Consider the following 25,179-nt stretch of genomic DNA (forward strand, 5'->3'; position numbering starts at 1 on the left):
GATAAGCATAAAAGCCATTCAGATTGCAAATGGATTCATTTATCAGCATACTTATCAAAACCTAATTTTTAAAAATTAAGTATGTGTTAAGTTGCTTTAGTTGCGTCCGACTCTTTGCGACTCCGTGGACTGTAGCCCACCAGGCTCCTCTGTCCATAGGATTCTCCAGGTAAAAATACTGGAGTGGGTTGCCATGCCTTCCTCCAGGTAATCTTCCCAACCCAGGGATTGCACCCATGTCTGTTATGTCTCCTGCATTGGCAGGTGGGTTCTTTACCACTAGAGCCACCTGGGAAGCCCAATTAACTATAACAACTTGTTTTCTAAAATTACCTCCTCGGGACAACTTTACAAACTATCATTAAAACAAAGGTGGTTTATCCACACACATCTTGATTTTGAATTTGCACAAATTTATCATAATTGGTTTCTAGTAAATAAAATGGTTTAAAGAACATCTTTGCACAGATAAATTTGAATGGAATTAACGACTTACCTGTAAATGTGAATTTCTGAAGTTGTGAAATGTGATCATCAATATTGTTTGACACATCTCACTTGAATAGTTTTAAACTAGCAAAAATGTGGAGTTGAGGCAGAAGGATTGAACCCCCAAAATAACAGATTAAAAATATACTGTGTCATATTTTAAGTAAAAATATTGATGAGAAAATAATGAATTAGGATGCAAAATTATGTCAGTATTTTCTTTACATTGGGAGGAAATGAAAATGGAATCAAGTTTAGATTGTTAAATCTGATATGTTATAAAATACCATTTCTTTTCATTCTCTTTCACCCCCAGTAATATCAGGGAAGAATGTTCTGGATCTTGCCCTTTGAACAACACTGCTGAGATGGGACGTTTTATTAGCTACCACAAAGATGCTTTCTCTTGTCACATTTTAAATTTTGTCTCCTTCATAGATTATGCCTTGAAACAATCTGTAATTTGGGAAACAATTTCAGTATTTTAACACCATTTCTAATTCCCAGGTGGCTCAGTGGGAAAGAACCTGCCTGCCAATGCAGGAGACACAGGTTCGATCTTTGGGTAGGGAAGAACCCCTGGAGGAGGAAATGGTAACCCACTCCAGTGTTCTGTCGAGACTCCCATGGACAGAGGAGTCTGGCGGGCTGTGGTCCACGTGGTCACAAAAGAGTCGGACATGATTCAGCAACCGAACAACAAGCTAATTCTTTTGCTGAACCCTTTGGGGAATGGGAGACCAACAAGTAATGTTCTCATTCAAATATATTTATTTAATTTAGAGAGGACAAAGAAAGTAGTAGTAACACTTACTACTGATAAGTACTTACTGTGTAAGCCCCTCTTTATGCTGACTTCATTTAATTTTCCCCCTTCTCCCCAGCCATACCCAACTACCTTTAGAGATGAGGAGTGGGCTTAGTTGTTGAAGGAAGAGGCCCAAGGTCATTGGGCAGTTGGAGGTGGGGAGGGGCTGTGAGAAGCCAGGATTTCAGGCTCCATCCTGCCTCTCTGGAAGCATCTGTGTATTCCAGGTCCTCTCTCCCACACCAGCATCCTTTCCCCTGATGTAGATCGCAACAGATTTTTAGTTCTGAAGCTGACTGAAGAGATCTTGGCATTCATGATTTGAAGAGAGAGAGAAAGAAGAAAAGAAAAAAATTCCCATAAACCCAGAAACATTTTCATAAGTAAGAGATAGCATTGTGGGTTTCGTATAATAATAGAATGAAGAAGTATTCTCTCTTAATGAATGCATAATTTTACTCAAGCGCTGTGTGCCTCCGCAGACCTGCCTCAACCACTTCCCCAGCCTCCTTTCTGTGTCACTTCCTTCTGCTCTGGCTGCCGCCCACCATCTTCTTACTCCCTTGATACTCACCCACCGTCTAAGTGCACAAGACCACAAGCCACCAGAAAGTTCCATGTTCTTTCCACTTCTTTTCACTCTTGCTGTTTTTCCAAGTGCTTTCTTCTTTATGTAAAAACCTCTGTTCGTTTTTTAAGGCTTATTTCAAGAAACGTGTCCTTTTGCAGGTCTTTCCTACTGGTTCCTGCCCCCACCTTCCTCGCCTCCATTGTTCCGTCTATGTTTGTTTGTGTAATGCTTTAAGTAGGACAGTAATCATATTGTTTTCAAGTCCTTAATTTGCTGACAGTCTGAGCTCCTGCTCTGTGTTTCCTGGCAGGGAGTAGGTGCCCATGATCTTTATTCAGTTTTTCTCAGTTCCTTAGAAATGCATGGAAGCCTTTTTTTATGTTTCACTTAATTTAATATTTACTGAGTTCCCCCAGTGACTGCTATGCAAGAAGATACAACAACAGTATAGTATTTTACATTCTAACATGCTTCCTTTTTGTCAAAGCACTATTCTTCATTTTAGAGCACTAAATGGACTTCAAGGAATTGAAGAAACTGTCTGATGACTGTAGCCAGCAGGCAAAATCAATCTCATTATTTTAGTTTAAATACATTAACTGAGCTAAAACTTAGCTGCTGCTGCTGCTAAGTCACTTCAGTTGTGTCCAACTCTGTGTGACCCCGTAGACGGAAGCCCACCGGGCTCCCCCGTCCCTAGGATTCTCCAGGCTTAGCTACCCATACCAAAATTATGTATCTGATTGTAAGCATATTTGATGACCAAGAACACAGGAACAGGTATCATTGACTTTTCCTTATTCACTTTGCACTCTTCTCAGAAAATTCTCTTGTCAGCTTCTCCTTGTTATGAAAAGACCAAAGGCCTCTCTGTGTATGTAGGAGAGATGGCAAATGAATATTTAAAAAATCAAGTTTGGTAAAATAAAACTAAGAAATTTTCTCATAAGATTATATTTATGAAGAGTCAAGATTATAATCTGTGAAGATTATAAAGTCTAATGACTTTATGACTAATAGATTTTATAGTAAAGTGACATTATTTATTTATTGTACTTTTCACAGAAAAATCATGTTTTATCCTTCCTTGGTTTTAAATTTGGCTACTTAAAAAAAAAAAACCTTTTTATTTTATATTGGGGTATAGCCAGTTAACAATGCTGTGACAGTTTCAGGTGGACAGCAAAGAGACTCAGCCATACACATAGATGTATCCATTCTCCCCCAAACTCCCCTCCCACCCAGGCTGCCAAAGTGACGTTTAGATTCATCTAATTGCCTGCTTAGGATTTTTTTGTTTGTTTGTTTGCTAGCTTTCCAACTCACAGATACCATCCAATGATTCTATTCCATCTGCCTATTGAATCCTGAAGAAATAAAAATTAGAATGAGTCCACCAAAATATAAAACTAATCAGTGTCTAAAGGTTCCAAGAGTTTCAAGTTTCTCTGTTTTGCAGATGGCAACGCACTTCTTAAATCAAAAGATTTCATGTTTCTCGTTGTTCTCATTTTGACGTTCTAAGAAGTTGCCACTTGATCAGATATTCATCTTCCAGGGGCATCTGGCTCCAGTTGCTGTGAACACTGAGTTCCCCGGATGGCCATCCCCCTGGCTTTCCTCAGTTCCCTCCTGATTCAACTTCCTTACGCTATTGACTGTTCCCCTTGTTTTGTTTGTCAATCTCAGTCATTACATCAGTCTTCCCAGTAATTTCATAATCGCTTCGTCTTATAAGATACTGCCAACAGCAGATAGGGAACAAAGAATTTCATTTCATTACCCTTATACTAACAGCTAAGCCTTCTGTAGCACTATTTTGAATTGTTTTTCTAAGTGTTCTGATCATATTAATACATTTAGTCATCCCGGCAATCCTGTGAGGTAGGTTCTGGTGTTAGCTTCATGTATGAAAGCAGGTTAATTCTTCAAATATTTGATATTACTTCACTTTTCTACAATTGAATCAATTTTGTATTAACTGCTAAATTCCAGGGAAGACCTCCTGGAATAAACAGGTAGCAGACCATGATGGTTATTTGTGCCTAGATCCTTGAGTTGGACTCAAGTAATAATAATTTATCCCAGATAAATGCATCTGTATTATTGTTTTTTTTAAAGACTGTTCTTTGTCAACATCATCAGTATTTACTTAGTCCCTCTTTGCTCTTGACTGTTTTGTTTTTACCAACTTATAGACCAGAGCCTAGGTCACAAAATATCTCTACCCCTAAAGCTTTGAAAAGTTCTCAGTCATAGAAGGTTAGAATGCTTTAGCTAAGTGGCATTCCCATTTTCTAACTATTGTGATTGATAGACATGAATAAATTAAACAAGTTTGTATTTATACCCAAGCACACAATCTTTCACAGTTTTAGGTCACCTATATTTGGCCATAACTATATAATTATAGATATACCAAGCACACAAATCTATAATTATATAGTAATGGCCAAATATAGGTGTCCTAAAACTGCAAAAGAATGAAAGATTGTTTTAATTATGAGCTGAAGAATGAGGTAAAAAGTGACCCACTTACTGAGTTAAAATGAGTTTTGCTCAACTTCAGAGCCATGCCTGCCTCAGCCCCACTTTAAGTTATAAGGAGGCTTGTTTCTCCAATATGGCCAGTTGTTTTTTCTGGCGGAAGGAAAAGCTAAGATGTTGAATTGAGGAACCTGCAAAGAAAGCCACAGTTTTGTGGCTGCAACATTGATTCTTGTTTCAGTCTAGCACCAGTTCCACGGACAGATGGACACACTCTCATGCTCTCCCTCTTTGTCTGTCTGTCTGTCTGTATTATCTCCCCCTCCCCCACCCCAACACCTGTGTTTCTCTCCCTCTCTCTCTCTCACACACACACACACACACACACATGCACGCACACCCTCTTGACTGGCTGAGCTAAAATGGAAAAGAGATTATGGATTACATTCTCCACAGGCAGAAAAGCCAAGACACCAAATTTGACAGACAAATTAACACTGCGTGTGAATTGCAACCTCCCAAATAATTTATGTTCCTTTTCTTTTCCTGGTTGTACTTTCGAGAGGGAAGTAAATGAATGAACTAATTACTTTACAGTTCAATAATAGCCTGCAGCTGGATCCCTCAGTCTGGTAGTCGTCACCAGTATTTATCCAAACTGTGGATCCAAATGAACAAAGAGAAGACGTGCACAAATGCATTTGCATAACATCTGCATCCTCTTCGCTTTCGGCGTCCTCAGGCAAAATTCCGAACCAGAACTGCATCTCTGTTAACTTCAGGCGGCACATTTTAAAATGTGGATCTTTGCACATCCTTGCTGTCCTTTGCTCACATTACCTTCACCAGGAGGGCCAGATCAGAAAGAAGAGTGAAATATACACTCCTGATGGAGAAAGCTACATCACGGAAGCAAAGAGAAAGTGAGAAGAAAATGAGGAACATGTATGCAGTTTTGCATATTGAGCCCCCTTTTCTTCATCTCGAAGACGTGAATGAATTTTCCCCTCCTTTCCCATGCTTTATAACATTTAAGAAAATTTCCCTTTGACAAGATCGACTATCATGGGCACCTTTGAGGACTTTTTTCCAGATTTTTCCCTTCCTTCATTGTCTTTTGAGATTTTTCACCAAAATATCCCTGAGTCCCTGTGTCTTTCCTGTGACCATGGAGGTAGACAATTGGGACTCTTAATCTTTCTGGTGATTGAATATAATGCATGTAATATAAATGGATTAAATATCATATATAATGTCAGTTTTTTTTTTAAAGCTTGTGAGTCTCAGTATCTACAGTTTCTGTGCATGAGAGAAATAAGCATGGTATGAAAAGCAAGCAAATTTGCAGGCAAATTTGGATTCCCTTTCCTACTTTTTTACTGAATGTGGGACCCCAGCAGGTCTCTTCAGCTGGTTTCCTCGTCTACAAAATAGAGGAAAGTGCTGTCTGTTCCCTGGCTCTGCTCTCGGGTCATTTCCTCCCCGTTTCCCCAGTTCATCAGTCTGTGTTTATGCCTCACTCTGCCATACTCACCGTCGATGCCAACTTGTGTGTGTGCATGCTCTGCCACGTCCAGCCCTTTGTGACCCCAAGGACTGTAGTCCGTCAGGCTCCTTTGTCTATGGAATTTTCCTGGCAAGAATACTGGAGCAGTTGCCATTTCCTGCTCCAGGGGATCTTCCCCACCCAGGGATCGAACCTGCATCTCTTGCATTGGCTGGTGGATTCATTACCGCTGAGGCCCCTGGAAAGCCCCACTGACTTGTTGAGCCCTTACTATTTGTGGGGCATCATGCTAAGCACTTGACAAATATTTGCTTTTATCAGTTCAGTTCAGTCCAGTCGCTCAGTCGTGTCCGACTCTCTGCGACCCCATGAATCACAGCACGCCAGGCCTCCCTGTCCATCACCAACTCCCGGAGTTCACTCAAACTCATGTCCATCAAGTCGGTGATGCCATCCAGCCATCTCATTCTCTGTCGTCCCCTCCTCCTCCCGCCCCCAATCCCTCCCAGCATCAGAGTCTTTTCCAGTGAGTCAACTCGTCGCATGAGGTGGCCAAAGTATTTGAGTTTCAGCTTTAGCATCAGTCCTTCCAATGAACACCCAGGATTGATCTCCCTTAGAATGGACTGGTTGGATCTCCTTGCAGTCCAAGGGACTCTCAAGAGTCTTCTCCAGCACCACATAGTTCTACACAAAAACTGCCTAAGATCGATGTTATCATCATCTTATGATTGATGACCAACTGAGGTTTGGGGAGAGTTATGTCTAAGGCCACAGAGCTGGTCAGAGCCGAGACTGACACCTTGCCTCTTTCCCATTCTAATATTCACAGTTTCTTAAATGTGTAAACCTCGTCTGTTTTCTTTGCGTTGTATTTTCTAACATGATCCACTGGCTGCTTTCTAATAAGTCTAAGTTTTCCTTTCTGTGATTGAATATTCAATGATTATTCCTAATTTTCTATCAGGCAGAGATCCCAACTCTGCTTTTGATAGGTCTCCTGGTATACCAAACATAATTGACAAACAAATAAATAAATGCTTGAGGATTCAATGGTACAAAGTCCTTAAAATAAGAGTTAGGAAGGGATTCAACTAGGCTATTTAGTTATTTAAAATTTTGACAAAAGATATGTTATATCCCATGAGTAAACTAGAACTGGTAAATATTTGCCCCCTGAACTGTGGCTTCCAACAAAATGAAGATAAGTATAGTCCATCAAACAATACAAATTTCTGCCTCAATTGACCTGTAACTCCTCATTTTGTTTTTTATGAGAATGAGCTTGTCATTAGAGATTCTGAAAGAACTACTCCAAGGAGCCCAGAGAAAATGAGGTTGCCTTATTGAGAATAAATAGAAGCTTCTGTTGTCGGCCCTGGGACACGATTGTCAACTGCACATTGTTTTAGTATTTTTCCAAAAAGTGCCTGGAGAATTCAGGAGTGGATAAGAGACAGAGGCAGAAGAAAGGCCAACGGAATCAGCCCCTAAGCATCGGTATGCCTGAGAGTGAGGAGTCGTAGGCCCGTGGTCTTCATCACAGATACTCAGAAATCTCTTCTTGTTTCATGACTCACAATGGATGTGGTCAGGCTTTTCTTGAGATTGCTGTACATTTTCCCACTCTGGCCACACTTCCTCAACTGTTAGAAGGTACTTTCCACGGTAAGTATCTCAGGCAAGACTGAGCCCAGAGCCCCTTGACCGCTCAGCATGAGATCAGCCAATACTATTGCTGTTGGCTTCTGGTTGGTATCATCTACTAATTCCACAGTTGCTTTGGAAACTGACTTCAAGGACTCCAAAGGAGAGAAGTGGTACAGGCGCCAGAGCAAGCCCAGCTAAGATCATTTGAAGATAGAGCATAAGTGTGAAATCTAGATTTACACCCACCCACACACATAACAATTAAGTGTGAATTTTAGATAGCGACTCTACATAATATTTCATACAATTTATAATGGAAATTGGGTTCGTTCCCCAAGATAATTTTGTAAGAGAACTTCTGGCCCTTTATTTTTCTCCTTCTTCCCTCCCTCCCTCTGCCCTTTCCTCCCTTCCTTTCTTCCTCCTTCACCAAGCACTGTTGTATGCAGTTGAAACAGTTTGTCTTGTTTTATTCTAACACAGCTCTATGGATGAGCACTGTGACTGCATTATTATTTTTATGGGACTGTAATTGCTTTACAATGTTGTGTTAGCCTGTCCTGTACAATAGAGTGAATCAGCTATAGTTATATAGTTAGTTCAGTCACTCAGTTGTGTCCAACTCTTTGAAGCTCCATGGTCTGCAGCATGCCAGGCCTCCCTGTCCATCACCAACTCCTGGAGTTTACTCAAACTCATGTCCATTGAGTTGGTGATGCCATCCAGCCATCTCATCCTCTGTCGTCCTCTTCTCCTGCCTTCAATCTGTCCCAGCATCAGGGTCTTTTCAGATGAGTCAGTTATTTGTGTCAGGTGGCCAAAGCATTGGAGTTTCAGCTTCAGCATCAGTCCTTAAATGAATATTTAGGACTGATTTCCTTTAGGATGGACTGTTTTTATCTCCTTGCAGTCCACGGGACTCTCAAGAGTCTTCTTCAACACCACAGTTCGAAGGCATCAATTCTTCGGTGCTCAGCTTTCTTTGTAGTCCAACTCTCACATCCATACATGACTACTGGAAAAACCATAGCTTTAACTAGACAGACTTTTATTGGTAAAGTAATGTCTCTGCTTTTTAATATGCTGTCTAGGTTGGTCATAACTTTCCTTCCAAGAAGCAAGTGTGTTTAAATTTCATGGCTGCAGCCACCATCTGCAGTGATTTTGGAGCCCAAGAAAAGAAAGTCTGTCCCTGTTTGCATTGTTTCCCCATCTATTTCCCATGAAGTGATGGGACCAGATGCCATGATCTTGGTTTTCTGAATATTGAGCTTTAAACCAACTTTTTCACTCTCCTCTTTCACTTTCATCAAGAGGCTCTTTAGTTCCTCTTCCCTTTCTGCCATAAGGGTGGTGTCATCTGCATATCTGAGGTTACTGATAATTTCTCCCTGCAATCTTGATTCCAGCTTGTGCTTCATCCAGCCCAGCGTTTCTCATGATGTACTCTGCATAGAAGTTAAAGAATCAGCTATATGTATATACATGTCCTCTCCCTCTTGAACCTCCATTCCAGCACCACCCTCAGCCTGCCCATCTTGGTCGTCACAGAGCACTGCACTGAGCTTCCTGTGCTATACCACAGGTTCCCACTAGCTGTCTATTTAGCACATCATAGTCTGTGAACCCTAATCTCCCAGTTCATCCCACCCTCCACCCCCGCCCTGTGTCCACAGGTCTGTTCTCTACATCTGCATCTCTGTTCCTGCCCTGGAACCAGTTCATTTGTATCATTTTTCTAGTGTCCCTATGTGTGCATCAATATATGATCATTGTTTTTCTCTTCCTGACTCACTTCGCTCTGTATGACAGACTGTAGGTCCATTCCCATCTCTACAAGGGACCCAGTTTTACGTGGGTGAGTAATGTCCCATTGTATATACATACCACATCGTCTTTATCCAGTCACCTGTTGATGGACACTTAGGTTGTTCACATGTGTGTATGTGTGTGTGATGAGTGCTTAGTCATGTCAGACTCTTTGCAACCCCACAGAGTGTAGCCTGCCAGGCGCCTCTGTTCATGGGATTTTCCCAGCAAGAACACTGGAGTGGTTTGTCATTTCTTCCTCTAGTAAGTTGTTCATTAGGTAGTTCTGTTTTTGGTTTTTGAAGGAACCTCCATACTGTTATCAATATCCCCGATTTACATGTAAAGAAACTCATAGAGACTCATAGAATTTAAGTAACGTGTATGCAAGTATGCAGGAAGAAGCCACTGCATCAGAAAATCCAGCATCTTTTTGCTTTACGATGTTATTTCCTAGTTCACTCTTTTTTTATGTATATAGCAAACTTAATTTCATAAAGAAAGATAAGATCATCAGTGGCTGGATGAGGTTTGTAAGAAACCTGCCATGCCTTCACACTCACTTAGATTGGGAGAAAGTGGTGGTGTTATAGCCTTGGTGAAGCTGTAAACTAAATGTATGCTGTTATTGAAACCGGTGGAAGAAACTCCCGTTATCCTCCTCCCCATCCACATATGGAATACAGAAGGTGTAAGTCCACCTTACATTTCATGGACTGTGCATCTCAGGGTTTTTTTTAAAAAACCTCTTTGACTTTGGTAATTGCTCAGTCGTGTCCAACTCCGGAACCCCATGGACTGTAGCTCCTCCACTAGGCTCCTCTGTCCGTGGGATTATCCAGCCAAGAATACTGGAGTGGGTTGCCATTTTCTGCTCCAGGGGATCTTACCGACCTGGGGATCGAACTTGGGTCTCCCACGTTGCAGGTAGATCCTTTACCATCTGAGCCACCAGGGAAGCCCATAATTGACTTGTGTTTTTCTCGTACTTTTTAGACCAGAGTAGGATTCTGGAGGTTCTTCTCCTCTTCTCTGATGAGTCAGTGACTCTCTTTGAGACTTTGGGGAGCAACCTCCCTTTTCAGGGCCCTCTTTTTCCCATTTTCTCACTCTGCAGGGCGATGCTGTCTGAGGTTTCCTTGGTTCAGAGCGGTGTAACCCTGGGCCAGTTACTTAAATCTCCGTTCCCTCATCTATAAAGAGAAAATAATCGTAATGCCACATAGAGTTGTGGTGGAATTCAGTGTGATAATGCACAGAAAACGTTTAGTGTTGAGTAACCACTGAGGGAACATTAGCTCGTCTTCCATTTGTCCTTTAGCTGTTGTTTTCTCTGGCCCAACATAGATAACCTTTCTATGGAGAGCATATGGCTTCGTCACCCTATATGAATAAGGAAAAGACTGACTGATCACTAAGCAGGCTCCTCCTATCTGTGGAAACTCAGGTCACATCTCAGTACTTCCGGGGCACCATGCCTATCTCCCCTGGGGAGAGCTGTGTTCCCCCTTCCTGCAAATCTAAAAAGTCCCCCTGTTTTCTAATGACTGGTGTCTTTCTCCCTTACCTAACAGGCCAGGGCCGCATCTTATATTTGCATCACCAGCATCCAGCCACGACCTAGAATAGAGTAGGTACTTGGCAGATGTTGATTGAAAGAAGAAATGTACAAATAAATATACAGTATGTATATTTATAAAACATGTAAAAGCATATATACCAAAATAGATCAGTTGTCACTAGGTATTGGAGTTACAGGTGGTTTATATTTTATTCTTTTTACTCATGTACATTTTCTAAGATAAATATATATTTCTCTAAGATAAACATGTATTACTCTAAAAACAAGTTAGTAAAAACTGCAAAATGCCAAATATCACATAGCTATTATTTACTGACTTAAGTAGGGATGACAATTCAGAGGGCCCTATTTAAGAATTTGTTCTTCAGTTGGTTTGGTTTGTGGCATGCTCTACTGCATGGAATAAGCCAATTTATTCACCCTTCGAGGGGGCTTCCCTGGTTGCTCAGTGGTAAAGAACCCACCTGACAATGCAGGAGATGTGGGTTTGACCCCTGGGTCAGAAAGATCTCCTGGAGAAGGAAATGGCAACCCACTCCAATGTTCTGGCCTGGAAAATCCCATGGACAGAGGAGTCTGGCGGGCTAGAGTCCATGGGGTCCCCAAAAATCAGACACAACCGAGCAACTAAAACAACTTAGTGGTGGACACTTAGGATTACCAGAGGAGCAGTTTCATAGTCCAGATAGTGACGTGCAGATTATATTCAGGTGAACTCTGGCACCCATTCCTAGTTCTTTGCTATGTGTGTTCCTGATACATTGAGTTTGTGCATCCAGGCTGATTTTCCCCTCCTTTCTGTCTGTCTCCACACCACAGTCCCTTCCCCCGCAGCAGGACTCAGCTCCAAGTGAGACGCTGTACACTGAGGCAGAGACCGCAGCATCAGCGGCGGCCAGCAGGGTTTACAGAAACTGCCCAGCCCAGGCCCTGCTATCTCAGCCGGAACCCTCCCGTGGCTGGAGGCTGGGGCCCGGGAGCACCCCCAGCCTAGTTCAAAGACAGCCGAGGGACACTTGCAGAGTCGCTTTTCCCGCCAGGTGGCCTCATATAAACTTGATGCATCCGCTTGCTTTGTTCTGACGTTTGTATCTCTCAGTGGGAGGGTATGATAAGTGTGAACACAGGAATGGCCTCCTCGGTGGCTCAAATGGCAAAGAATCTGCCTGCAATGCAGGAGACCCAGGTTCACTCCCTGGGTCAGAAAGGTCCCCTGGAGGAGGAAATGGCAACCCATTTGTCCAGTGCTCTTGCCTGGAGAAGCCCATGGACAAAGGTTACCGTCCAGGGGGTCGTAAAGAGTCAGACATAACTGAGCAACTAACACTTAAACTTTCATATGAGAATGTTAGTATTTAGCTCCTCAAAGAAGGTGACCGTAGCCTTCTCAAGCCCTGGGTACCATTAGTTTATGGGTTTGCTTGTTCACGCCTACACTTGATTTCCTGCGTACCTACTACACACCAGCCATGAGGCAGTGCTGTGAAATGACTATGGTTTGTGGACATGGGGGCTGAGCCATAGAGGTCTGAACCAGAGCTCAGAGAAGGAAGGACTCACAGAGCCCCACCCAGCAGCCGGAAGGGCAGGATGTCTCAAACTTGCTAATCTCAGATGTCTGAGGGTGTCATTTTCATATTCTCCTATGAATTTGGCATTTTGTTTTTAGAACGTTATGCCTCACTGTGAGTTATCTTACTGTGGTTTGCTTTGGGGTTGCTAAAAACTATCAGAGGTCCTTCCTGCGAAGTCAAAAATGAAGGTCCAGATGAATACACATCCTGCCTCAGTCACTGTAACCCTGAAAGTGCCAGTAAGATTTGTACATTGGAATGGGCACATGTTTATACTCTGGACCTGGACACTGCCTTCTCGTTACCTAGACTAAGGTCTCCTTCAGGTGAAAGAAACATACATGAAATTATATTCATAAGATATTTGAAATCATGGGGCGTTTGTACTTTACCATTACATTGAGCAGGTCTTACTTCAAGAACAGCATTCCCTCCTAGGTTTGAAAACGTACCATCAAGGAAAGAGGAGAAGTAAGGAGCCCTGGACTGCAGTCCCAGTGAGCTCTGTGACATTGGGCACATTCTTCAACTTGGGTGTCATTTCACTCCTCTGTGATAGGGGAGTGACCAGATAGGAAATCTGCTCCTTTTATCTCTACATCCTGTGACTCTTATTATTCTTGTATTCTCATTTAAGGAACTTGGCATCGACCCAGAAGATAGCAACGAAAACTATTTAAAAATTTGGAAAAAGAGAGCCTCCAAAAACAGGTCTAAAGAATTTTTTTTTTTTGAAGGTCCAGTGGCTCTCACCAAGGCATGTGACAGAGTTTTTATGAATCGAGCCGCTTCTGTAATTCCCTCTGAGAATAGCCCAAGAGAGGGTGCTTTCATCATATCAGCCAAGATTTAGGTTACAGGGTAGGGATGTGAGACGCCAGAGGGTTTGTCGGGTTGCCTTATTTGGATATTTTTGAGAAAATAGTAGATGGCTCTCTTTCTGGGACGGTGCGTGTGCTGTCTTGCCTAGAAACCAGAAGTGAACTAGAGCAGCCGGACTTAAGGTGTACGCAGCGACCTCCCAGAAAGCGGAGCTCACGTGCCATTCTGGAAGCTTCCCTGCTCTGGGCTGAGCAGTGGAGCTGCTGAGCCGTGGGCATCTGCCTGGGTCAGTGAGGAGAATACATGAGGACAGAGCTTTTCCCGATGCTGAGGTAAGAGTAGGAACCAGGTGGGGCTGGGAGATGCTGGGTCCACTTCAGAGAAGGTTCTTCTCCCCAGAGATGCTTCAGGGCCATGGCCACAGCTCCTCAGGCCCCTGGCCCTTATTCTAGGCTCACTTGAAACCCACCTCACCCTGGCATAGCTTGTACTTTACACTTGTCAGCTAGTGAACAGAGTTTTGGAACTTTTATCATGGAAGGGACTTCATCTCTCAATTTACAGATGAGGAAACTGAGGCCCAGAGAGGCTCAATGGAGCCTGATGTTGCACAGACAGGTAGCAGCTGGGTCTCCTGATCCCCAAGCTCTCTCTTCTGCTCCCTGCTAGTTAGTGTGGTTTCCTTGACGATGTCCACATGTATAAATTATCTGCTTACCTGTTTTGCATGAGCTGATTGAGATGTTTGATGTTTTTATTTTTTGATAAGCTTCTGTGCTAATTTCTTACTCTTATCTCATCTTACCCCCCTCCACCCTTGCAGCCCTGTGTTTAGTCTTTTTCACGTGTTCATTTTTGATCTTCAGAATTCTTTTCATTCGTTAACCGTTTGGCAGTAATGAGCCGTCATCTCTGTGTTGGATCTGAAACTTGACATTTAACTGTGGGTTTCATGACGTCCCAGGGAGTCCCTTGCTTGTACCTAGTAACCAGGGCGGTACTTTGCACATAGACTCATAGGTGGAGTGAATGAATGGAGGAAATGAATGACATCTGATATTGAGACAATGCTGTCATAGTGGCTTATCAGCTAGCCCTTAATAATATTCAGCCGTTTGAAAAGACGTGTTTGGGCTTCCCTGAGCTTCTGATAGATGAAAGTCTGGATCTTATGTCCTTGTGGTTTAATGTGGAATGAAGGGTAGTTGTGGTCTTTCTAGATGTGAATGCCAAGACTATCACTGTCTACAGCCCCGGGAAGGAGACAGAGGCCAAGGCAAGGAGGGCCTGGCAACCTCAGCCTGGAGCATCCCTTTTGCTTGCCAGAGGTTTACCCTGCATCGCATCCTTAGTGGACTGGGCAGATTGGTAGGAAACAGGCATCAGGGTGTGCTGGGAGGGGAGGTGGGTAGCTGCAGAGCTGGGCACAGCAATGGCTCTGCCATTGCTAATGCAGCTTCAGAAGCCCCTCAACTTCTGAGGCTGATCAGATCACAGAGACCCCAGAGCAAGGTCGGGTCCATCAGGTTTGGAGTAATTGGGGCAGCTGGCTTCCCGAGGGTGTTTCCATCACCTAAGATAGAGAGAGAGAGCCGCTGAGCCTGTGCTGGGAACAGCTTCCCGTGCTTCACTGACTGCTGCCGTGTTTCCCTCTGAGACTTGCAGAGAAGAGTCCTGCCCTCTGCAGAGCCTTGGGAGAACCAGTGTGTCTACAGGGAGAGAAAAGACAATCTAAAAGAAATTCTGACTTGACCACAGAATTCACAGTTCAGTTCAGTTCAGTTCAGTCGCTCAGTCGTGTCCGACTCTTTGCGACCCCATGAATCACAGCACGCCAGGCCTCCCTGTCCATCACCAACTCCCGGAGTTCACTCAAACTCATGTCCACAGAGTCGGTGATGCCATCCAGCCATCTCATTCTCTGTCGTCCCCTTCTCCTCCCGCCCCCAACCTTTCCCAGCATCAGAGTCTTTTCCAGTGAGTCAACTCTTCACATGAGGTGGCCACAGTATTGCAGTTTCAGCTTTAGCATCAGTCCTTCTAATGAACACCCAGGGTTGATCTCCTTTAGAATGGACTGATTGGATCTCCTTGCAGTCCAAGGGACTCTCAAGAGTCTTCTCCAACACCACAGTTCAAAAGCATCAATTCTTCGGCGATCAGCTTTCTTCACAGTCCAACTCTCACATCCATACATGACCACAGGAAAAACCATATCCTTGACTAGACGGACCTTTGTTGGCAAAGTAATGTCTCTGCTTTTTAATATGCTATCTAGGTTGGTCATAACTTTCCTTCCAAGGAGTAAGCGTCTTTTAATTTCACGGCTGCAATCAGCATCTGCAGTGATTTTGGAGCCCAAAAAAATAAAGTCTGACACTGTTTCCACTGTTTTTCCATCTATTTCCCATGAAGAGATGGGACCAGATGCCATGATCTTTGTTTTCTGAATGTTGAGCTTCAAGCCAACCTTTTCACTCTCCTCTTTCACTTTCATCAAGAGGCTTTTGAGTTCCTCTTCACTTTCTGCCATAAGGGTAGTGTCATCAGCATATCTGAGGTTATTGATATTTCTCCCAGCAATCTTGATTCCAGCTTGTGCTTCTTCCAGCCCAGCGTTCCTCATGATGTACTCTGCATATAAGTTAAATAAGCAAGGTGACAATATACAGCCTTGGCATACTCCTTTTCCTATTTGGAACCAGTCTGTTGTTCCATGTCCAGTTCTAACTGTTGCTTCCTGACCTGCATACAGGTTTCTCAAGAGTCAGGTCAGGTGGTCTGGGATTCCCATCTCTTTCAGAATTTTCCACAGTTTATTGTGATCCACACAGTCAAAGGCTTTGGCATAGTCAATGAAGCAGAAATAGATGTTTTTCTGGAACTCTCTTGCTTTCTCCATGATCCACCGGATGTTGGCAATTTGATCTCTGGTGCCTCTGCCTTTTCTAAAACCCCGTTAAATGGTCGTCTGTATTTGAGGAGATGCTAAAGCTGAAACTCCAATACTTTGGCCACCTCATGCGACGAGTTGATTCAATGGAAAATAGTCTGTTGCTGGGAGGGATTGGGGGCGGGAGGAGACGGGGACAACAGAGAATGAGATGGCTGGATGGTATCACCAACTCGATGGACATGAGTTTGAGTGAACTCCGGGAGTTGGTGATGGACAGGGAGGCCTGGCATGCTGTGATTCATGGGGTCGCAAAGAGTCGGACACGACTGAGCGACTGAACTGAACTGAACTGATAGTTATTTGACTGAGCGACTTCACTTTCACTTTTCACTTTCATGCACTAGAGAAGGAAATGGCAACCCACTCCAGTGTTCTTGCCTGGAGAATCCCAGGGACGGGGGAGCCTCGTGGGCTGCCATCTATGGAGTTGCACAGAGTCGGACATGACTGAAGCGACTTAGCAGCAGCAGCATAGTTATTTGGGGGCTTCCCAGGTGGCACTAGTGGTAAAGGACATACTTGCCAGTGCAGGAGACATAAGAGACCTGGGTTCGATTCCTGGGCTGGGAAGATCCTCTGGAGGAGGGCATGGCAACCCACTCCAGCATTCCTGCCTGGAGAATCCCACGGACAGAGGAGCCTGGCGGGCTACAGTCCTTGGGGTCGCTAAGAGTTGGGCACGACTGAGCAGCTTGGCACACACGCATAGTTATTTGCTTCTTAAAAACAAAGGCATTTGAAAAATATATGTTGAGAATCATCCTTTCTGTGAAAGTTTGGAATATCTGTATCCACAGAGAAATGGTATTCCAAGCATACATAGAAAATTATCCCCTGTGCGCCCCTGCCAACCACACACAGTGTTCTACTTTGTAATGGAAAGGGAACAGGATTAAGGGAAAGCAAAATTCCTTCCTTATCTGATATAACTGTAGCATGATTGCTTTTTCAAAAATGTATGGGGATTTTATTTGGCTTTGGAATCTTAAGTCTTGTATGTTTCACTTCTTTCATCACCAGAGGGCAAGGCTAAAGATGGCAGATTGATGATATTCTGGACGTCGTGTTGTTTTGGGTTTACTTATTGCTCAGTGAGGGGTTCGGAAGTTGTACAATTTTCTCCTGGATACATACTGAATCAGAGGGAAAGCTGGGAACCTGGGTCCCAAGTTTCCTGTGGTACTTCCCCACTGTGTCAAGTTGCAGAAAAAGTAGGGCACATTCAAAACAGTCCCTTGGCAATGTGATGCCAGGTTACAGATAGGGCTCTGATCCCAGCAGTTATGTAATTGGGTATCAATCTATCGAATCAAAGTACCGACCCACACAGCATTACCTGCTTTCAAAAATGATGCGAGCCCAGGTAGCCATTCCATTCTACGTAGATCACGTGTTATCAGTCTTTCTGCTGCTTTTCATGGTCAGTTAGGAAACTCCTCAGAGAAAATTCAGCTTCCATTTTAACACTCTTTTTACAGTGTGCATTTCCTTCTGTAAATTCTCCAGCACTGTGTTCTGTAGTAAACTCCTACAATTAGTTTCTACATGTAGATTTCAGGGAACTTGAGTGAGATGCTTTTAGTGTAAGAAGTCATTCTGAGAAATTCTCTTTCACTACCCATCTGGAAAATACCAGCCTCCTTTAAACAGAGACTTAGAACTCGATGACCTAAAAGAAGGAACAGGTTTTGTGGCTTTTGAAGTTTGGAGAGGGGGTAGGGGCGGTAATTTGATTTTCTTGAGGCTTTAAAAATAACCTTCTGAAAAGAACGACTGGTTCTTTCTTTGGCCAAATGTCCTGGGATTCTGTAATCATTGATTTAATAAATTTAAGTGCTTGCAGAAAAATGAGCAGCCAGACGTGACTTAGATGAATGATGTGAGATTTGTCTTCTTAGATTTATGATTTGGGCAGTGGTTCAGAAATGGGGTTCCAGAACTCACCACTGATTTGCAAAAGACCTTAAAGTGGTTCTAAAAGGACCCCACTTACTGCAGAAGCAGCAGAGCAGAGCCCGAGAAAGGGCTCGTTCACACCCTGGAAGGGACACGCCTTCCTCAACCACTTCTAAGCTCCAAATGGGAGCTTCCAAATGACCACAGCCAGTCTCATTACCGCAGTGACCTCTCTAGAGTCAGCTGCCAATATGGTGCCAGTAATTTACGAATAGACCCTCGTCAATTATCTTTATGAAACTAACTCACATAATTATAAAACAAGCCATCAAACACACATGAATTAACATGGGCAAATATTTTTTTCATATTAATAGGCGGTGTGAATGTACCTAATACTTGATTCTAACCCCAGCGTGTCCTTCTTAGAAATGGTCCGCTCTGCATGTTTTTCCATTAATTACCTCTTCTTCCTGCTCTGCTCTGCGAAATGCTGTTTAATTAAGGGGTTTGTTCGCAGTTGTGGATCTTAATGGCCCGATTAATGGTCACTCCGGCCTTCTGCTGCTCTGCTCTTTCTGTTACAGACCCTAGCCCGGGAGTACTTTGAAGACTTGTAAGCAAAGCACTTCATCTCATTGGAACTTCAGTCTCTCTCTCTCTATAAAATGAGGGAGTTGTGCTAAATGATTTCTTAGATTCCTCTGTCTCTACAAGTTGGATTGTGTTTCCAGGATTTACAGCTCCCTCTGATGGTAGAAGAGATCTTCCCTCAACATCTATTTGTGTTTCGGCTCAACAAACAACAAACAGTATCATAGTAATTTAGGTTGGTGACTACTGCTTCTCCACTTCTCCTCTCAAACGAATTCAATCTATTCTCTTTCCCTTTAGCTTTTAAATCACTGAAAAGTGCAAGTGTTAGTCTCTCAGTCGTGTCCAACTCTTTGCGACCCATAATATGAACTGTAGCCCACCAGGCTCCTCTGTCCGTGGAATTCTCCAGGCAAGAATATTGGAGTGGGTTGCCATTTCTTCTCCAGGAGATCTTCCTAACCTAGGAATGGAACCCCAGTCTCCTGCATTGCAGGCAGATTCTTTACCGTCTAAGCCACCAGGGAGGGTTTTGAATTTTTTTCATTGGAAGGCTGTCTCACTATTTGTCATCTCTGAGTTCAGTTAAGTTCAGTCACTCAGTCATGTCCGATTCTTTGAGAACCCATGGACTGCAGCACGCCAGGCCTCCCAGGCCATCAACAACTCCCGGAGTTTACTCAAACTCTTGTCCATTGAGTCGGTGATGCCATCCAACCGTCTCATCCTCTGTCATCCCCTTCTCCTCCTGCCCTCAATCTTTCCCAGGATCAGGGTCTTTTCAAATGAGTTAGTTCTTTGCATCAGGTGGCCAAAGTATTGGAGTTTCAGCTTCAACATCAGTCCTTCCAATGAATATTCAGGACTGATTTCTCTCTGAGAGATCCTCCCCAGAGATCCTCTCTCTGAGTTAATCCTCCCCATTTATATAAATCTTTTAGAAGGTTTTAAAATAACCCTGTTTCCTTCCATAGATCTTTTATTTGAATGGGCCCTGCAATTTTTATGCTAAAGTATTTTTTGTTTTTTCACTATACCATGATCTTTATTTTTTATTTTTTGATGTGAACCATTTTTAAAGTCTTCATTGTTGTGTTTTGGTTTTTTGGCTGTGAGGTAGATGGGATCTGAGCTCCCAAACCAGGGGTGGAATCCGCATCCCCTCCATTGGAAGGTGGAGTCTTAACCACTGGACCACCAGGAAAGTCCTCTGAACCATGATCTTTAGGTGTTCTTTGTCACCCAACGCTGTAATTCTTTCTTGTTTCCTCAACCCTGCCCTTGATCCTTAAAAGGCAATCTCATTCCCTTCCTCTTTATATGTCTTTCTCACCAATCACTTACGTGCTTCAAAATCTAGAAGTCTTCTGTCAAAGAATAGGCCAAGTTTAGATTCGGAGACCCCATTCATTCTCTTGACCTTTAACACTGGTTCATGTTTTCAGAGTAGCTAGGGCAGCACACTCACCTGAAATGAAGAACAGTGCCTGCCTTGTAGTAGGCTTTTGTAAATATTTGTAAGTGAATTGATTTATCTAGTAACCCTGTGAACATCTGTGAACCAAGAAATAAGACACCCCCAAAACAAGAAGGGCCAGCCTTTACCAAAGACTTCGCTAAAATTTGATGGAGAAGAGCCTTCTCTTATTGGTAGAGAGTATAAAGAAAAATCAAACCAAATTAGTCATAAGAATTTAGTGAAGCATGCAAAATTACACACTGGTATCTTCCAACAGAAGCCTTGATTTCTTTACACAGGAAAGCAAAAGCTTCCTAAGCTAGAACACCTGGATACACACTTCATATTCTAGTTTTTTTAAATCTTGCATAGGCCAGACATGTTATATATTGGGTTGGCGAAAAGGAAAACCCGAACGAACTTTTTGGCCAAGCCAATACTTAATGAATGATGAGTTAAGGGGTGGATGAGATGAGCGTCTGAGAGAAATGCAAAGCGGCCTGAACAATAGAGTGGGAGAGGAGAGGAGACCCGAGCACTGGAACCCTGCTGCTCCTCTACCCGGCTGTGTGGTCTGAGATGAATCTTCCCTGAGCTTCTGGTTCCTTCTCTGTGAAGTGCGGATGCATGTACTGAGCCGTCAGTCTTCACTGTGGGACATTACAGGGAACACAGAACTTGCATTTAATACACCCCATGAATGTCCTCTTACCCAGTTTGGGGGAAGGTACTGCTCTCAGGCCTCAGTTCTGCTGCCCTGAGAAAACTGCCTTTTCTCACATAGATAGAATGAATTATGTAAGCGATAGCCCGTTTTTAGCATTTATCCTCTAGAGAACTTGGAACTAGATTTTCACAATGTGCAGTGTTTGAAGTATTAAGGCTCTCCCTCCCCGTTGTCTTATTTCACCCGTGCTTGTTACTGCTTCTGCTTGATCACGTTTTACTGAGTGTAGGTCTTAGGCTTGAGTCTATCCTTGTAACTGGGCTCAAGTTGGTTTGAAACAAGTACATGGTACACGTGCATGCGCTCAGTCATGTCCGACTCTTTGCAACCCCATGGACTGTAGGCCGCTAGGCTCCTCTGTCCCTGGGGTTTTGCAGGCAAGAATACTGGAGTGGGTTGCCATTTCCTTCTCCAGGGGAATATTCCTGACCCAGGGATCAAACCCATGTCTCCTACGTCTCCTGGCTTGATTTTTAAAAAGGAAACTAACAGTAACAACAAACCTCAAGGGAAGAAAGAAAACAAGGGAGGGAGGGAGACAGGAAACAGACAAGCACAAAAGGAAGGAAGAGAAGAGAAGGCAAGAAAGTCAGGTAAGCGGTGCCGCCGGCCTCTGAGGCTACTGTGGTGGGTGAGACTGCGTTTCCTTACACAGTTTAGCTCTCAACAGTTTCTGCCTTCTGTCAGAGAACCTAATGGGCCAATACCTTTTTAGATATAAGGTAAATAATAATACCATAGATACTTTTGATAATAAAAGATTGAAATAATACCAATATATATATAATTCCACAATTATATATATATAGAAAATGGAAATAATAACCATATATAACTTATATATTGAAATAATAACAATATAAATAGAAATAGTAGCAATATTTGCTGCTGTTGCTGCTAAGTCGCTTCAGTCGTGTCCAACTCTGTGCGACCCCATAGACGGCAGCCCACCAGGCTCCGCCATCCCTGGGATTCTCCAGGCAAGAACACTGGAGTGGGTTGCCATTTCCTTCTCCAATGCATGAAAGTGAAAAGTGAAATTGAAGTCGCTCAGTTGTTTCTGACTCCTAGCAACCCCATGGACTGCAGCCTACCAGGCTCCTCTGCCAGTGGGAGAATCCCACAATTTAAAGGAATCAAAATAATAACAATATATATAATTCCACAGTTTTAAAATCGTGCTCTTTGGAGTTCCCACCAGTGTGTAAGGTGGCAAGAAGATGGGATATTGGAGGTTGGGGGGGCATTTGGGTTTTTTTCAACCGAAGTCTTTCAGAGTTGTTTTTTTTTTAAGTAGATTTATAATATTATATTTTAATATAAGAATTATTTTGTTTAATTTTATATTTATATTTTAATAATATTTATTTTATATAATAATTTACAATATTATGTTAGCTTCAGGTGTATAGCACAGCGATTCCTTTATAAACGTCTGTTCTTTTTCAGATTCTTTTGCATTTTAGGTTATTACAAGGTATCAAATACATTTCCCTGTGCTATTCAGTAACTCCTTGTTGTGTATGTATTTTATATATGTACTGTGTGTCTGTTAACCCCATGCTCTTAATTTCTCCCTCCCCAGAGTTATTTTTGTTACTGTTGTTTGCATGTAGGATTCTATTCACAGAGGGTTGCTTAGGAAAATGAAAGTTTGAAACTACTAATACATGTGATAAATGTATGTGGCAGTATAGTGAGTTGGTGAATAAGGGATGTGTATTTGCAAAATTGAGCATAATGCTTTTTTTTTGGCCAATAGGTTTGTGTTAAAACTGTTCACTGTCTTGTGTGGTTCGTTGTCACTGAGAAAAAGTACAGTGGAAATGAAGTGCAAATATAAAAAAGGAAATCCATTTAAAACAACATTCTGTCACAAATTTTAAATGTTTTTTAAAGTCAGTAACTTCACTAAAATGCCCCAAATGTAAATAGAAACGCTTCTTCTACACTCTCACCCCACTTATCCCTTCCCCACTGGGAAATTCCATAAGCTTCAACGGAACTCCTGTTTGAAGCATGGGCCTGTGAATTACCTAGTGTGTTAGTCCCTTAGTCATTTCGACTCTTTGCTACCCCCTAGCCTGCCAGGCTCGTCTGTCCATGGAATTCTCCAGGCAAGAATATGCTGCTGCTGCTGCTGCTGCTAAGTCACTGCAGTCGTGTCAGACTCTGTGTGACCCCATAGACGGCAGCCCACCAGGCTCCCCCGTCCCTGGGATTCTCCAGGCAAGAACACTGGAGTGGATTGCCACCTCCTTCTCCAATGTGTGAAAGTGAAAAGTGAAAGTGAAGTCACTCAGTCATGTCTGACTCGTAGCGACCCCATGGACTGCAGCCCACCAGGCTACTCCGTCCATGGGATTTTCTAGGCAAGAGTACTGGAGTGGCTTGCCATTGCCTTCTCCGAAGAATATGCTAGACAAGCGTATAATCTATTTTCTGCTGCATTCTCTTTCTACCCAATAGAGGGCAGCAATCACGCACAGGGAAAGGGAAATTACTCCAGTACTAGCATAGTTTCTTAGCCAACACTAGCCTTTCTGAGAACACCTAAAAAGTCCCTCAGATTCCCATTAGACTTATTAGACAATCAGATTCCCTTCCTCTTTTCTAAAATACTTACAGAAATTTGATAACTATCTTTGAAGTTATATTGACTTGGCCAAACATATTCATTTGGAATATGAACATAAACATGTCTCTAAAAACGACAGTTATGTGAAAATTGTGTTTTAGTCATATATTTATGTGTTTCAAACTATTCCAAAATGTCTGGATTTTAAACCCATCTCTCAGTTCTCTTGGTATCAGAATTCTGGGCAGTTCTGCTTCATGTGATGTTGTCTGGGACTGTGTTCACCCAGGGGCTCAAACGGGCTGGAATGTCCAAACTGGCCCACTCTGCTGGCTGGCAGTTGGTGCTGGCTGCTCCCTGGGAGCTCAGCAGGGACCATTAACCACAGCATCCAATTATCATACTTCCTGTGGCTTAGACATCTCAGAGCATGGCAGCTGGTTTCCAAAAGGGACCGTCCCAAGGATGAGCATCCCAGAAGGAGGGAGCATTCCCAAAGGCAGGAAGCAGAAGTTTCCAGCCCAGACATGGCTTCTCCAGCCCTCTAAATAGTAACAGCAGTCACAGAGTCAGCCTAGGTTCAAGGAGAGGAAATCATCTCCATCTCCTGACGTGAGGAGCAGCCTGGATCACGGGGAGGAGAGAAACAGTGTGGACCATCTTTCAGTTCGGTTCAGTTCAGCCACTCAGTCGTGTCTGACTCTTTGCAACCCCATGGACTGAAGTACGCCAGGCCTCCCTGTCCATCACCAACTTGCGGAGTTTACTCAAACTCATGTCCATTGAGTCGATGATGCCATCCAACCATCTTATCCTCTGTTGCCCCCTTCTCCTCCTGCCTTCAATCTTCCCCAGCTTCAGGGTCTTTTCCAAGGAGTCAGTTCTTCACATCAGGTGGCCAAAGTTTTGGAGTTTCAGCTTCAGCATCAGTCCTTTCAATGAATATTCAGGACTGATTTCCTTCAGAATGTACTGTTTTGATCTCCTTGCAGTCCAAGGGACTCTGAAAAGTCTTCTCCAGCACCACAGTTCAAAAGCATCAATTCTTCAGTGCTCAGCTTTCTTTATAGTCCAACTCTCACATCCATACATGACTGCTGGAAAAACCATAGCTTTGACTAGATGGACTTTTGTTGGCAAAGTAATATCTCTGCTTTTTAATATGCTGTCTAGGTTGGTTATAGCTTTTCTTCCAAGGAGCAAGTGTCTTTTAATTTCATGGCTGCAGTCACCATCTGCAGTGATTTTGGAGCCCCCCAAAATAAAGTCTGTTAGTGTTTCCATTGTTTCCCTGTCTATTTGCCATGAAGTGATGGGACCAGATGCCATGATCTTAGTTTTGTGAATGTTGAGGACCATCTCTGGAGACCAAATAGTGGAGTCCAGTTAAGAAAAAGGCTATTTCTTTAATAATCAACAAAATTTACCTACTGCAAAGCACAGGAAGCTCTGCTCAGTGTATGTGGCAGCCTGGATGGGAGGGGATTTTAGGGGAGAATGGGTTGGGAAGATCCCCTGGAGAAGGGAACAGCTACCCACTCCAGTATCCTTGCCTGGAGAATTCCATGGACAGAGGAGCCTGGCGGGCTTCAGTCCATGGGGTCGCAAAGAGTCAGACATGACTGAGCGACTTTCCCTCACTCACTCATATGTATGTATGGCTGAGTTGC

The 25,179-nt window shown here is 43.2% G+C and overlaps 1 protein-coding gene across 3 annotated transcripts in view; it reads left to right on the forward strand.

Moving 5' to 3' along the window:
- The window catches only part of LCP1 (lymphocyte cytosolic protein 1), a 104,808-nt gene that overhangs the window by 43,480 nt on the left and 36,149 nt on the right, over positions 1–25,179 (forward strand). The window contains exon 1 of one of the 3 annotated variants that reach the window (XM_055426074.2): positions 18,957–18,980. The exons of the other annotated variants lie outside the window; for them this stretch is intronic. The gene's annotated coding sequence lies outside the window, so the exon portion shown is untranslated. Of the gene's footprint in view, positions 1–18,956; positions 18,981–25,179 lie in introns of those variants that run through there. 3 annotated transcript variants of the gene reach the window in all.

This window comes from Moschus berezovskii, chromosome 13 (genome assembly GCF_049115385.1).
Source record: "Moschus berezovskii isolate FMDL1 chromosome 13, NW_MosBer_1.0, whole genome shotgun sequence".
Taxonomy (NCBI): domain Eukaryota; kingdom Metazoa; phylum Chordata; class Mammalia; order Artiodactyla; family Moschidae; genus Moschus; species Moschus berezovskii.